The sequence below is a fragment of the Pseudoliparis swirei genome, chromosome 7 (assembly GCF_029220125.1).
Source record: "Pseudoliparis swirei isolate HS2019 ecotype Mariana Trench chromosome 7, NWPU_hadal_v1, whole genome shotgun sequence".
Taxonomy (NCBI): Eukaryota; Metazoa; Chordata; class Actinopteri; order Perciformes; family Liparidae; genus Pseudoliparis; species Pseudoliparis swirei.
Window position 1 is genome coordinate 24891405 of NC_079394.1, and position 16014 is coordinate 24907418.

Genomic DNA, 16014 nt, shown 5'->3' on the forward strand with positions numbered 1-16014 from the left:
CCCGGTTTACCGAGGGTCCTGGTCAATGTGGAAGCATGCCTTCTGCCCAACTCAACCCTCTCCTTCAGTGATTCCTTTGGGAACCCAAAGTGTTCACAGGTCAGACGTGGTATGTAATCGCTCTAGTATGTTCTGGGTTTCTTCCAGTTGGACCTGGCCACAATAGGGTGGTGCAGGTAGTTCTCTGAAAACACCGGATATGAGCACTTCTGGTTCCCTCGTCAAAGTCAATGTTGTTGTTTTCTTTATGGCTTTTTGGTGCGATGCCCGACATTAAGGTCTGTGGTTAACACAGACTGAAGAGATTATTAATGTTTTTGTTCTACGATATAAAAAAATAACGGCTAAATGTTGACAAAAGGAGATTTCTAAACGTCATCTCTTTGGCGGTCTACTTTCACTGGCTAGTTGTGTATTTCTCAGGCTTATGCAACCCTGATGTAGTTTGTTAGCTTTTTACTTCTGCCGATTGCATATGCCCTTCAAAAATAGTGTTTCCGTGTGAAGGTCTGAACAAAACATGTTGGTATTATAAATGTTAGCTTGGCACAGAGCTTATTTTACACAATATTATCCAATATCCAATCGAAAAATCCCATTGAGTTTTTCTTGATGGAACCAGTGTGACTAACTTTCGAGGTTGGCATTACAAAAATCTACTCTGCACCAATGGGAGACATCCAGGAAGCATCCTGACCAGGGCTGTAACGGCCCACATAGATCCGTCCCAATGCTTTCCAGGCCACAACCCATGATAACTAGAGATGCACCGATCAGGTTTTTGGTGCCGATCACCGATCACTGAAATCAGTATCTGCCGATCACCGATAATACCGATCACTGAAATCAGTATCTGCCAATCCGAAAATACCGATCACGGTGTCGTTTGAAGCATTCTATTTATTGTGTAGCATTATTGCCTAGGACTATGAGGAAATACATATATAAAGCACCTCAAACATTAAAGAAATTACCGATTTCTTTAAACATTTAGGACTTTTACTTTGAAAAATGTCCTAATTGATACATTAAAATTGTTTGATTGCTATTGTAGGGGATTTCAGATATGTATGGAACACATCTGCATTATTCATATCCTGGAGCTCTTGGGGAAATCCATTTACAGGACTTTGTTTAACATACAAAAGTCTGACTTATTTTTATCAACTCTTCCATGGTACAGTAAACATGTTTTAATGTGAGCATAATTTAAGATAAATCTCAGAAACGATCTCTAAAGATACAAAATCAGTTCATTGTTTACTTTTATATGCTAGTGTATGATTTGTCGTCATCTTATTTTGAAAAACGGATGTTGTTTCACGTGGTTCTTTCCGCTAACTTTGCGAAACCGGATGTTGTCACATAAATCCTTCCGCTAACTTGATCAAAACCCTCGCGCGCTCCCGATCGAATGCGTTTACCGTGAGCATCAGTCTATAGGGGCTCAGACATGTAAGTGTCGGCTGAGTCGACCCAGAGATTCAACTCGGGGGACGGGGACGCCGCTCGGTGCGTGAGGATCCCCTCTGACCTCTCACTCTGCGGCCCTCGCCGGGCGCATCGTCTCCGTTGCGGTGCGCCGCGATTGAAACGTCTGATAGTTCTCGCAGATGTGACGTCATCTGATCGGCCGTTTTGAGAACGCCGATCAAACCCGATAATGGGAATATCGGCCGATATGGATCAGCGCCGATCAGATCGGTGCATCCCTAATGATAACACTGCATTGTGAAACAAATCTCTGTTCAATTCGGTAGGAGGAGAGTGAGTTATGTAGGCAGCACTGATAACTGCTGACACACATCAGGTCTATTGGGTGACATTATGATGCGTTCATGCTTTATTCAGTCAAAATGTTATTGGGCGGTGGTACATTTTAACGTAATCCTTGTGTTCAAATTTAGACTGTTTTGTATCTTCGCACTGTACGCTAATGATAACTTTATTACGTCATGTGCTGTACAGAACTTGGTGAAGCAGTTGGTGGCACCAGAATATTTCCCCGTAATGACCACAGAAGATTGTTGTTTGCGTGATCTGTTTGAATTGATCTAAAACGAGTTCATTACTTTTGCAGCAGAAAGCTACGGCTACTTTCTTTTCGGATCATGTTGACGTGATGACTTATTGCACTCAATCGTCTCTTTAAATCCCCAAAACAAAATTCAAACATCATGTTGCTTCATTTTAAAATATTTTGGCTCAATATGCTTTTAAAATAAATAAATTTCTATCTGTGCCAAAATAACAAAAATGTTGGCTACAAAAAAGCTTTTTGTTGCCAAATTAACAGATTTTGCACAGATTTTTTTTAAAGATAACAATAAAGTGCAACCTGTGGAAAAAATAAACAAAACCAGTTCAATTATTTTCCAATAAAGAGTTTTACATGGCATATCTTTTTAAAACAACAACGTGCAACCTGTGCAAGACTGAATTAGTGCAAATATACGTGATCCATCAAGTTGTATAAGTATTCGTGGCTGCAATGAGCCTAATTTCCACTACAAATCTTTTTTAAATGGGGTTGCCGACTTGATCTGAGCTTAGATCTGTATTTGTTACGAGACGCAGAAAAATAACATTATTGTGTTCAATGGGAATATGATATTGACTCATATTTCATCACAGGTCCTCATAATTGACATTGTATCATTCCAGACATCTTTAATTCAGTTAAGTATTGTATGGTCGTCCAAAGAATAAATAGAATAGTGTTTCCTGATGAAACTTGGGATCTACCTACCCCTCGTACTGACATTGACCTGAAATATACGGTTTTATCTTACATGCTCTCTGTAAATTCCTTTAAGTCTGCTTCTTTAGTGGTGGGAACATAACATTCAACCCTACAGTAGCGTAATTAGAGCAGAGTAAGACACTGGACTGAAAAAAAAGCAACTATCAACCTAACGGCGATGAAAAACAGAGTTGGACATGACACTTGACTCCACTCAAGCATGCACATACAAACACACAGTTGAGAGTCCTGTGCAGCAGCTGATTAATGTCATGGGGCCCTCCCCCTGTCGCCATGCTAACGACAACATAGCGATGCGAGGGCAACAAGATCATGCTTTGGTGGATGATTGACTTTGAAAGAATGTAAGCAAAATAACTTTATTTATGTGCATATGTATATATATATATATATATATATACACACACAGACACACACACACACATATGAATATATCGTACAAATATATATATATACACACAAGAAACAAATGATTTAACTGTGAAAGTGCATGTTATATCCAAACAAAAAAAAGAAGATAGCAAATTGCAACCCATCAGGGCTTGAGATTTGGGAACACTGTAATGAAACGCCTACCCATGAGAACCCTTTTTAATCACATAAAAATAATGGCAAATGTGCTTCCCACGGCATCAAATCAGATAAAGCATTCCAATAGCAGGCCTGCTCTCCGGGATCAAGCCAAACAATTTATCAGGGCTATGCCTAAACATTATAACAAATGAGACTTTGGCTCCAAAGTGGTCCGGCGTAGTGTTGGAGGGGGGAGAGGTTAAGATGACAGCAACAGAGAAAGAGGGCGAAAAAAAAGGAAACAGAATAATAAAAAAGGGAGAAGAGCGGTGGGAGAAGAGGGCGGTGAAATTGAAAAATAGCGAGGCAGAGCGAGAGACATTATAAAAACACCACTCAAGAGTTAATTTGGTGGAGGTATGAAGCTCCGTGCACTGTAAAAACAAGCAGACTCCTGCAGGAATATCGAAACAAATAAACACTTCAAGTGCCTTTCCAGATCACACAGCTGTGATGCTACTGCTGGCACTACAGCGTGAAGTGGCACAAACAAAGCGCCGCAAAAGGACTCCGGGACACCGAGGTCACCAGTGTGGAAGTGAATTGACGTCAGCGAGTCCTTGACGCACGACAGATCCGGCTCCTATGAAATGCACTCTCTGCAAATAACAGCTGAGGGTCTTCCTACACCTGTGTGGTTGAGGGAGCTGAAAAGAATGTTCTGCTGCAGACTTTATGGATGAAATGATAACCGTGGCTGTTATGCTGTGGGGTGGCAGACTGGGTTGGTGGTTGCCATTTATTTAATTTTAAAAAAGGGTACAGGAGGTAGGCCTGCGTGACATGAGGGAAATTGGCGATGTGCGATGATATTGTTCAATACCGTGATGACAATACGACTGAAATAAACAAAATATTGAAGTGTGGATATTAGCTGTACATTTCCTCTGTCAGGCTGGATGACTTTAATATTTAGAACTAGGTGAGAATTGAGAATTTTAAAAACACTAATTGGCTAAATGTTTTTTCTCGAGCAGCAACAGTAATGTAACTCATCAATATATCTCTTGAAACAAATCCAGGGTTCTTACACATTTTGATCAATGGATTTCCAGGACTTTTCCATGACTTTAAACCAAATGTCCATGACCAAACTGAAATCTCAGTATAAACATGACATTTTTTGAAAATTGTGCGTATTGAGAGCGTATGCCGGCGTATATTTTGAGCGTCTTTCTTTAAAAAACATATTAATTATTTCAAACTCGGCGTAAATGAACATGTGATAACAAATTTCCATGACTTTTCCAAAACTTTTATGATTTACGGTCTTTCCATGAGTTTTCCAAGCCTGGAAATGACCATTTTAAAATTCCATGACTTCCAGGTTTTCCATGACCGTACGAACCCTGCAAATCGATGACAGACATCAGTCAGTATCAAGTCATTCATCCTGTCCGCTAGGTCAGTGGTCCCCAACCACCGGGCCGCGGATCAGTACTGGTTTGTGGGTCCTTTGGTAGAGGGCCACACACTGCACAGAAAGCAAGAATTAAAAAAATATTTAATTTATTATCACGGTCGGAAATATATTTTATTTAGAAAATGACCGGGTACATCCCTCTTTGCCTCTTGCCACACGTCAAGACGCTTGTCTTGGTCACATGATGTTACCCCAAAAATGAAGCCCACAAGAGAGTAAAAATTTGTAAACAACCGTCTTGCGAGACCTTCTTTGTAAAGAGGGGAAAAGGAGAGAAGAAGGGCCTATGACTTACAAGAAAAAGAAAGCTGCACTTGAAATACAATATAAATACGGGTTCACCACTTCAGGTGATTTACCACACGCCCTCTCTGCATAATATGGCGATAATTCAGCGTAACGCTTTGTTCAATTTTTGTTTTTATGCCGGTGTTATGGTGTAACAGGCAGCCCTCGCGTACTTGTAGCTGTCCTCACGAATGCCATATTGTTTAATTCTGCAACTCAATGTCAAACCTTCTCGTATGCAGTCTCTGGGCACAAAAGAACGGAGTAAGCGTTGAGTCTTTTGAGGAAAAGAGTCTACTCGAGTTTGAAACGTCGCTTGTAGTTTAGCGTGTGTTAAAACAGGAAGTTAGCAAATGGCCCTTCCTTTGATATAAAGTTGAAAAAATGAAGAAATTAATATTAGATAATAGATAATATCGGTATATCCCACGTCCAAATCGGAAAACGCTCCTAATTCAGAATCTCCAAACGGAATGTGATGTTTACACCCGGAACAATGTTGTATCTTAAATAACACGAGTCTCTGATCTGCTGTCTAACCGTGGAACAGACGTCATTTAACTTCCACTTTAAGTCCTATTGGTCGTTTGTCATCGCAGCTTCAAAGCTTTGTTTGACAATTTAAAGTCAAAAAAGAAACTTGGCAGTGCCGCCTGGTGGGCCAACTATGCAACTGCGTGACAATTTCTAAACTACCACAAACATTTCTACAAGTCCACGTGACTTATTGGCCAGCATCTACAACGACACCGGTGCATCTGTGATGAGTAACAGCCAATGTATCCGATGTATCCGTCGCTATCCATTTACAAGATCTGCTTAATTTATCCTTTAAATCAATAACATGGATGCTCAGACTCTAAATGCATATAGCTACTGGAAACAGTTCATCTTCATAGAAACCTCGAGACGTCACGCGTCGAAATATAATAAGAAACAGGGGTACGGGATGTCTGTCTTTTTTGTTGTTAAAAAAAGTTAAAGAAAAAATGTTCTACCACTAGCACAATTTCAGAGGAATAGTTGTTTACAAGTTTTGCGAGACAGAGGGGTGGATCACGGCACATGGTGGAAATGGCGGTTTGGGGGTGAAAGATAAAGAGATACTTACAGATGCATTTTCACCCTCAAGGCCAAAGATACCCACCCACTGTCTCCTGGCTAGCAAGTGTGACACGATGTGCAGCTCAGAGAAAGAATACCAGCTTTGTGTGAGAGCATGTGCTCGAGGAGATAAACTTTCACTTCTTTTTTAATTTTTTAAAGGAAGGCAAACGTGAAAAGAGAGGAAAATAATTCCGACCGTCTCCCTCGAGCCTGTTCCTGTGGTTCTGCCTCAGGAAGAGGAAGAGGGAGCGGGTGAGAGAGAGAGGGTAGAGTGTTAGTTGACTGCGGTGGACAAACAGACAGAAGTACAATCAGCTCTTTAAGTCAGCGCTCACCCAGGGACTGAATATAATATGTGACCATTAAAACAAATGTTCTACATTCTCAGTCACAGGCTTAAAGTTATTGCATGCGTTGCTGTAATGGTCTACAATTTTGCTAAATAAAATTTGGTAATAGAAAGAACAGGTATGGGATTTGTTTTATTTGAATAATTTTTTTAACTGATTTTTTCAAAGCTCATTAAGGATATTACGGTTTAAGAGTAAAACAATACACTGACCAATATTCTTTTATTTATATATATATATATACACACACACATAACATACATACAAACACAATGAGTGGGACATTTTGGTTCAACTTGTAAGTTCTCTCTGGTGGACAAACTATGAAATCGCGTTTCTAAATCGTGTCAATTCTCAACATCTTCTTTTTTAATGTTGGCCGACATTTGCACCAATATCAATATTTTATTTGGTGATCTTTTATCCGCCAGCATCTAATCCAAAACTTAGAAATGTAAAGATAGTGTACGTTTTACCCATCAAACTCCTAATGGTCGGTAGTCCAGAGCATCATATACTGTATGTATTCCTAGAGTCAACTGTTACTCCCTCAGAGACGCGATGCTACTTCATTCTGCGCATTCCCTTTTGAAACCTTAGCGTAACTAATCAATAAATGTTAATAACATTTATGTTATAGGCCCAGGACATCTCCACCATGACATTTATGGCATTCAGAGTACAAAGGCGGTGCTGTCTGTACCATTTACAGTAACTCGCAACTACACGATATAGTCCCACGAGGTTTTGATAAAGCTTGCTTAAAAACAGTAATTGTCGAACGCTAATAAAAATAAAAGAGAAAGCAACTGGTTGAAGTCAATCAATATAAATGATTACAGGGTTTTTCCTGCATAGAGAACATTTGGGCGCGCGCCTACACCGTTTTCCCGAGCGCCTAAGGCAAAAAAAAGTCCGCGATGAAAAAAAACAAACAGGAAAAAAACTGTTCATCACGTGCATGTCAGCGAATATGTTCTCAATAGTATGTTTCAAGTAGGCTACAGCCGAACCCTCGTTCTGCTTTGATCAATAGTAATCGAGTTAATAAGCGTGTCTTCTTGTCTGATCAATACGCAACTGTGAGGTGCGCGAATGGACAGAGCGGCCAGCTGCTGATCACTCAACAGCCCGACGTGCACGAATACACCTGGACTATTGTCAATAGGGATGCGCCGATCTGATCGGCGTCGATCCATATCGGCTGATATTCCCATTATCGGTTTTGATCGGCGTTCTCAAAACGGCCGATCAGATGACATAAAATCTGCGAGAACTATCAGAGACGTTTCAATCGCCGCGCATCGGAGACGATCGCCCGGCGAGGGCCGCAGAGTGAGAGGTCAGAGGGGATCCTCACCACCGAGCGGCGTCCCCGTCCCCCGAGTTGAATCTCTGGGTCGACTCAGCCGACTCTCACATGTCTGAGCCCCTACAGACTGATGCTCACGGTAAACGCATTCGATCGGGAGCGCGCGAGGGTTTTGATCAAGTTAGCGGAAGGATTTATGTGACAACATCCGGTTTTGCAAAGTTAGCGGAAAGAACCACGTGAAACAACATCCGTTTTTCAAAATAAGATGACGACAAATCATACACTAGCATATAAAAGTAAACAATGAACTGATTTTGTATCTTTAGAGATCGTTTCTGAGATTTATCTTAAATTATGCTCACATTAAAACATTTTTACTGTACCAAGGAAGAGTTGATCAAAATAAGTCAGACTTTTGTATGTTAAACAAAGTCCTGTAAATGGATTTCCCCAAGAGCTCCAGGAAATGAATAATGCAGATGTGTTCCATACATATCTGAAATCCCCTACAATAGCAATCAAACAATTTTAATGTATCAATTAGGTCATTTTTCAAAATAAAAGTCCAAAATGCTTAAAGAAATCAGTAATTTCTTTCATGTTTGAGGTGCTTTATATATGTATTTCCTCATAGTCCAAGGCAATAATGCTACACAATAAATAGAATGCTTCAATCAACACCGTGATCGGTATTACCGGATCGGCAGATACTGATTTCAGTGATCGGCACCAAAAAACCTGATCGGTGCATCTCTAATTGTCAATCTATTAGCCTATCTATTTTAGCAAAATGATTTCCTCAAGCATTGCCTCCATTATTTATGGGAAACAAAGCAAAAAAAAATACATAGATGCCTGCTAATTACGGTGATATAGCAATAGAGACCGCGGAAAAAAAATGTTTTGGGAGCACCGAAGACCCATTTTGACCCAGGAAAAACCCTGGATTATTTTCGGTCAATTATCACACATCTGCTGGGGGAAATTCTGTACTTTTATAGGCTTAGGTTTAGGCTGTCGGTCAGACAAACAAGCAATCTATGTTACTTTAGATTCTGGGAACTTTTGACAAGCATTTTACACTATTTTCTTACGCTTTTTCTACTAATATAATTAATTAAATAAAAAATAAACATCAATTGGAAGTAAAAACATTGTTGCTATCCTTGTTCAAATTATTGGGTGCAAAAACTATTTTAATCTAATTATATTGTTCAGAATCCCAGAGCTCTTTTGAAAAGTGCGACGAGTCTCATGGCACAAACACAAACAAAATGTTTACAATAGTGAACTTATGAGGCAAAAGATGAATTAAAAGACATTTTGAAACGAGATACTTCAATTGACTAGATGAATACTGCAAACCGGGTTTTGAGAACACGTGCAGCTATAACACACACACACACACGCACACACACATCCAGATGAACATGCATGGACTAACTAACACAATTCCCTCGAGAGCACTCATGTAGAGGGAGACAGATGCAATCATCGCCCACCAGATACCATGAATTACTGCCTCAGTTCCCTTGGCACTCACAAGACACTCACAAGGCACAGCTCATCAAAGAACACATGCAAATAGGCTATAGCCCAGTTACTTTTTAAAATGTATTTAGTTTTTTTATCTGAAATCTATTTCTGTATTCATATTCCCTGTACACGGTTTATAGTGCGGTTGTGTTTCCAATCGCAGTGAACACAGAGAGAGTGGAATTTAGACAGCTAACGCACATATGACCAGCACCACGAAGTAGCACAACTCAAAGAGATGTCATTATATTTAGATATTACATGATATTAGATCATACATAATCTATAGTCGAATATCTCAACTATCATCCCTTTTGATTTTCACATACAGAAACGGGCCGCACTACAAATCAGTGGCTGGTCGTGCATTTCCTACCCGGGCCTTCTGTGCCGACTACAGCTGAACAACCTAATAACCTAATTATGACGCCGCAGCTACATTATGATGTGTTTCGGGTAAACACCTCATATTCACATAACACTACAACATTTGACAAGCGAAACACCTTTAATTACACCAACTGCAGAGTGCAGATAAATAAACACTGGCATGACGTGGACGCTGCATGCTTAACGGACAATGCAACATTATTATCACAAAGACAATATTAAAAACAAGCTGCACTGAAAGCAGAGCAACAGAGGAAGACAGGAGCTGTGCAACGAGAAAACAAGCTAACACGGAAAAATTATTATAATACATGTCGAATTAAATTAGAAAATTGCTTTGTGATTCTGTTTAGGCCAGCAGAGAAAGCTTAGCTGGCCCTGATGGCCCACCGATGCTATAAATTCAAAGAACGTTTGTTTTGCCCCGCTAAGAAAAGCTATAATAGTGATGAAGGTACGCTGTTGCTGTGGTCGCTTATAGTGGTGCAACGGATCATAAAAGTCACAGTTTCAGTCACAGAGCGGATCACAGATTGTAATTTCACAAAATAAAACAAAGGGCGCAAATATAACTTTTGGAGATCCCTGAGCACGTTTTTCTTTTTTTGTCAACACATTTTCACTAAACAGAGCCTGAATGCATCATAATGTTCCTTCGTTAGCGGTGATGCCATCGATAGTAGCACGCCTCGTTTGAATTTAAACACGGATTGGTTGATTACAATGGAACATCATCATAGATCAGCGAACAGAAAGCATAAATGCTCATGTCTTGGTTGCATATTTTACTGAGAATTGGCGCATTCTTCAACATACTGGCCGAGACCCAGTGGGCTCTTTATGCATCGTGTTGTGCTGTTGGCAAAAGGAAGAGGAATGTTTGTCCTACCTTATTCCGAGGCAGCAGCGGGTTTTGTCTGACGAGGGCGACTGGTGGCGGGACCTGAAGCGCTGCGCTTTAAAGAAACCAAAAGGACATGTTAGGAGCCTGCGAGTCGTCTCGGTGAACGATATCGGAGCATTCAAGACGAGACAATCTGAGTAAGAGGGGATATCTAAAATGACGCAAATCAATAATTATCAAAATAAGGGTATTTGTGTTATCCCTTCAAAACTTGCACAGATGGGCAAGTGCGGGTGGGCAAGCAAAGAAAGGTCATGACACGCATATTTACATCTGTGTGAAAGCCCAACCACGAGATGAGGAGTGAGAATGAAGCCTTCAAGGAGCCAAAGTGTGGCATCTTCAGGGTGATTAGGTATTCACAACCAGACAAGCCGAATCAGAGATAATAGGGAAGACATCAGTGCAGAGAGCGAAGACAAATTAGAGAGGAGAGGGATGAGATGGGAGGGGGAGGGAGAGGAAACCTCTGACTCACAGCTCATTTGATTGCAGTGAACAAACTCCTCCATCAGCCGTGATGTGCGTGTAAACGCTCGCCGACGCCCTCAATCGCACGCTTTCAGCAAACCAGCCCGGATGGACATTGCTTTTTACTTTAATCGAGCCAATCCATTTAACCGGCAACTGTTGCTCCGCGCTCACCCACATATGCGGGCACTCAAAACGTGGATCAGCTTGTGTATCAACATGACACGGATACAGGCTTCCCTCCTCTCCTCGCCATCAGAGGGTGAAATGACGTGATATCGCTGATCCTTTCAGAGCTTTAAAAACACATTGCATTAGGGGTCAGCTGTGCTTTTAATGTCTCTTATTTTCACCATTTCATCTTTTTTTTGTCGAACCTCAACCCACACATCAAGTGGGTGTTTGAAAAATGAAAATAAAAATGTTCTTGTCCAAAAATAAATCTTGCAAGTGGGATATAACCTGTTACTGATTCAGTGTGAGTCCTTGAATCATCCCTGTAACTTTTGGTAACTTAAAGTTATTGTTAGGAACTTTGAAACGCTCTCAATTTTCAGTCAACGAGATCAAGAGCGAGAAAATTGCCATTTCTATAGACATTCTTAGTGCTTGTGGCATTAAATATCAACATCGGTTACAACGCGACTCGCGTAAAGCCGAGAAAACGAATACAAATGCGTTCAAACCGGAAGAGAAAAATAACAAGGCTACTTTAGCCAGATGCCTCCGTTATTTGGGTGTTTCGCCAGGAAATGAGAAGCAAAAGCTGAGAACATGATGCAGACTGCAAATGGCACAATGGAATTATTATATTAAAATGTATTCATGAGCATGAGTTACTACTATCAGTCTCCTCTCTCCTCTCCTGGTAATATCTTCTCTAGGCAAGTATGCTTTTTTTTTTTTTGAATATAATAATAGTCTAAGTCTTAGCTCTGAAGCCCTGTCGATGGTCATAGCATCAGTTATCACACAGCTCCGACTGCTTTTTACAAACTGTTGTGACGACATTCTAATCATGAATGAACGTAATGTTAATCGGCGTGAGCCGCGCTGTATTTGGACTCAGCTTTGTTGACTCAATCAGCGGAGACTCGTGCTTCTTGAAAACAGGCCTGTGTGGAATCAACACTCAAATTCTGATGAAACAATATCCGTAAATGGGCTGAACGAAGCTTGTTGTCCCATCTTTCACACTTTGAGAAGTTGCATGCTTGATTGAGTTATCAGTTTGTCCATGCAACTATCAATTTTACACACAGACAGGTTGCCCAAGAGATTTTTTTTAAACTGTGATTTCCGATCATTGCTATTGACAAACTAATTAAATGTTCTTAGAGACTACAGACTTGAGCTTTATGAAGAATAAGCTACACAAGCTTAATTAAAACTAAGACGCGTAGCTGAAAAACCCCTTCCTGTTATTATTTGCTTTCTGCTTGACTAATATTTTGTCCAATCTCATCATAGTCAGCATGTTTGCGAAGTATACACCGGACCGGACGCTGTCATATGTCAACATTGTTTATAAACAATCTCCTCAATGCAGCGGCACAGCCTAACAAAGAGGAAGCTTATCTCCTGGATTTATACTCCCAGAGATTCTGCCCACAGGAAGTAAATGTATATCTCCAGAATTATGGGGACATGAGGGAAATAAAATGACAGTATCATTGCATTACAGCCCATGCACATGGCAGCAAGACGGCCTTGCAGGACAGTAACTTACATGAAATATACCCTTCCTCCTTCCATTAATCCATTTAAATCAAGACTAACTCATTGCTGTGTCTTCTACACCTGAAGTAAAAAGTTTGATGCCATCATAACAACACAATGATGATTATCATCATAAGTTTACTCTGTAATAACTCTGGGTAAACTGCATGTCTGCAGTGGTCCGTTTGTTGCATTTTCAGTGTGCCAAGTTATTTTCGAACTAAAGTACTGTCCCGACTTCTCGGATAACCGACTGGAACGCTTCCTAGAAACGATCGATTGTTCATGTGGACACAGCAGAGGGTTTGGACGGCGTAAATGCACCAGACCTCAGTGAAGAGAGGAAAAGGGCATTAAAATAACCCAAATGTAAAATATATTTATATTCACATTTCTAGGATTAGTGTGATCAAACTTGTGCATGAATTCATATTCAAGCCATTCAGAGGACACTTTTGTGCGGGGGAAGGTTTTCTCCCCCCCGCTACACAATATTTATTCCAGCCACGGATGTGGTCGGTGCTCTTGGTAATTAAGATCATGTCAAAAGAGACGAGTAGCGCTTTTACATTCCTGATATTGGATTTCATCATCTCTGCATGCAATTTTACTTCCATCAGTTCAGATCACTGCCGATCACAGAATGGCAGGGGAATGAGTTTGCTTTGTTAAAAAGGCTGTCTGTTTCATGTCAACACTCAACAGTATATAGTATAGATATTAGTTCATGTAGGGTTTTAATCATTCACTGGTTCATTTTTATTATTGTTTACATCATTTAGTCATTCTGCTAGAATTATTTAATAATGTATTAAATAATTCTGTCTGAACAGAGCTGAAACACTTGTGAATATATACTTTTATGCCTTCGTCTCATCTCCACAAGATCCCCGACTACTGTGTTTTTATTCCAGATGTGTGCTATTTGGTGCAGTTGTATGATTTGATTTAAGGTTTCATAATTACATTTTCATTATTTATGATCCTGTGGCAGCCCCGTTAAAACTGACCCGGGTGGCCCCACGTCGGAGCAACGCTGAAGTCAGTGCTGATGCCACGTAGCAGGGTGCCTCGAGGCCTTTGAGCAGTATTTACATTAGCCAGCATATGCCGTTTTTTGGCAAATGTCTGTTGGGAACTATGCCAAATATTTTAATTAATGAATACGTGTGGTATGTGTGACCTAGCCCTGTGCCGATGGGATTGTATATCGAACCTTGAAGGGATGATCGATGATCCGTCGCATCCCTTTGACTCTGGAGTAAAGACGATCGTGAGTCTGCAGTGAAAAGGAAAACGTAGAACACCGAACATGTAACATATGCTGATAATGTCTGTGTCAACTATTATTCTCTCGCTCTTTACACAGAAGACTTCTGTCTCCACTGTAGGAAACTAACAAGAACACAACATGCGGTAATCGGGCAGTAAGGAAGAACTTTTTTGATAATCCATTAATCTGTCAATTGTCACTTTGATTAATAGTTAGAAGTGTTAAATTGAAAGCTCATCATTATATTAATCTCTTATTTTACACTGCAAATTGTATTTTATCTGTTTCCCCCACGAGCCTCCTGGGTCCTTTTACATCATCAGCCCAACGGGCCTGAGTCACGGCAGGCCTGTGCATTTATGTGGTTGCGTGAGTAGTGCGACGATGACAATCCAGGTGTTCATACTTCCCTCAAACCTGGTGTCATTATTGACATATATTGTACTTTACTTTGCTATTACCTAAGAAAACAAATCTGACTTTCCTCCTTTTTATGAGAGATGCACCGCTCAATTGGCTGCTTATCAAAAGATTGTGATTTTTAGCTTATCATCCCCGATGAACAGCTGAGTATTTTCATATTTTCGATATACTTATATCCTGTGCTGCCACTGTATGATAGTTTTACGTATCCACACACAATGGCACAGGCAGCAATGTCAAAGCCACGCACACAACATGTGTCGGTGAGTAAACAAAACAAAGCTCACAATGTGTCACAACTGCAGGAAAGAAAAAGATGTGAAGAAACAACGAACTGAAATCCGACACTTATAATTGATTCCAGTGCATGCTGCTCAGATTAATGACTTTGACCCGTCGGCCAACAGCACGGGGTCTCTGCCCTGCACAGTTCTGCTCATAACTGAGCCAACAGTCACTATGACTTGCATAGTCGTGCATTCAATTGCACCTGTAAAAAATGTTTTGGGGCAAAGGTAAATATTAATATATATGATGCTATCGTAATGTGTTCCTATCTAAATTGAATATGAAAAATTCGCAGTTGGTGCATCACTACCGATTACAAGACAGTGGGAACATACAGCAATCTGACAACTCGAAAGTCAAGTGGTATGAACTTGGCTTTACTGGGAGACTTAACGGCACCGAGTCATTAATATGTTATTAACTCCACTAGAAAAAAAATCCTGCATCATAGAAAAAGATTTATTGAAAAATGTGCATCCCAAAAACCTACATTGTCCTCAACATTATTAGCATATATATATATATATATATGTATATATGAATGATAGCTGACTCGTGCATTTATTATTGTGCAAGAAGGAAAGCAAAATCTCCTGCCGATATTGTGCTTTGCTTTTTATTGCCATTTGCTATCTTTTTAGAATCATTTAACCACACTGTTATGAACAAACAAGGACATACATCTTCTTTTATGCATCTTACACAACATTTGAATTCAACACCAGAGGGTGAGACACACAGATGTATAGTTCAGCATTAGCCAGCAGCATAAAGATGTGCATAATCAGTTTCCCCTGCATATACAACAAGTGTAAAGTTTGCAAAGCAGAAAGGACTTGGACTAAATACATCTTCTAAAAGGACACCAAGATTTGGATTGATGGCCTGTATTTGCAAGGCCAAACACCGGCAAAAGCAGCCATTTCCAAAAGATAAAACATTAATTAAGTTTGGTGCAGCAAACAGCTAACAAGTGGCCTTGAGATAGCTGTTAGCTTTTATCCATAAGCTAACGTTAAATCACAAGTTACACTATTAGTTATCGAGCTGGTTTAGAGGAACCGTTTTTCAAGACACGTGTGGTATGTTTAATTAAAATGCCAAAAGCCACCGAACTAACATGTGCGCGTGTCCCACGTGAGCATGGCCAAAAGCAGGACACTCGTGGCTAACGTGTTAGCATGCTAATA

At 40.3% G+C, this 16014-nt stretch overlaps 1 protein-coding gene across 1 annotated transcript in view; it reads right to left on the reverse strand.

Moving 5' to 3' along the window:
• gpat2 (glycerol-3-phosphate acyltransferase 2, mitochondrial) overlaps nucleotides 1-14113 on the reverse strand; it is a 104219-nt gene extending 90106 nt beyond the window's left edge. Inside the window, exons 1-2 of the mRNA XM_056419730.1 lie at nucleotides 14057-14113; nucleotides 10636-10697 (exon numbers count right to left, since the gene is read on the reverse strand). The gene's annotated coding sequence lies outside the window, so the exon portion shown is untranslated. The remainder of the gene's footprint in view (nucleotides 1-10635; nucleotides 10698-14056) is intronic.
• Nucleotides 14114-16014: the final 1901 nt, after the last annotated feature.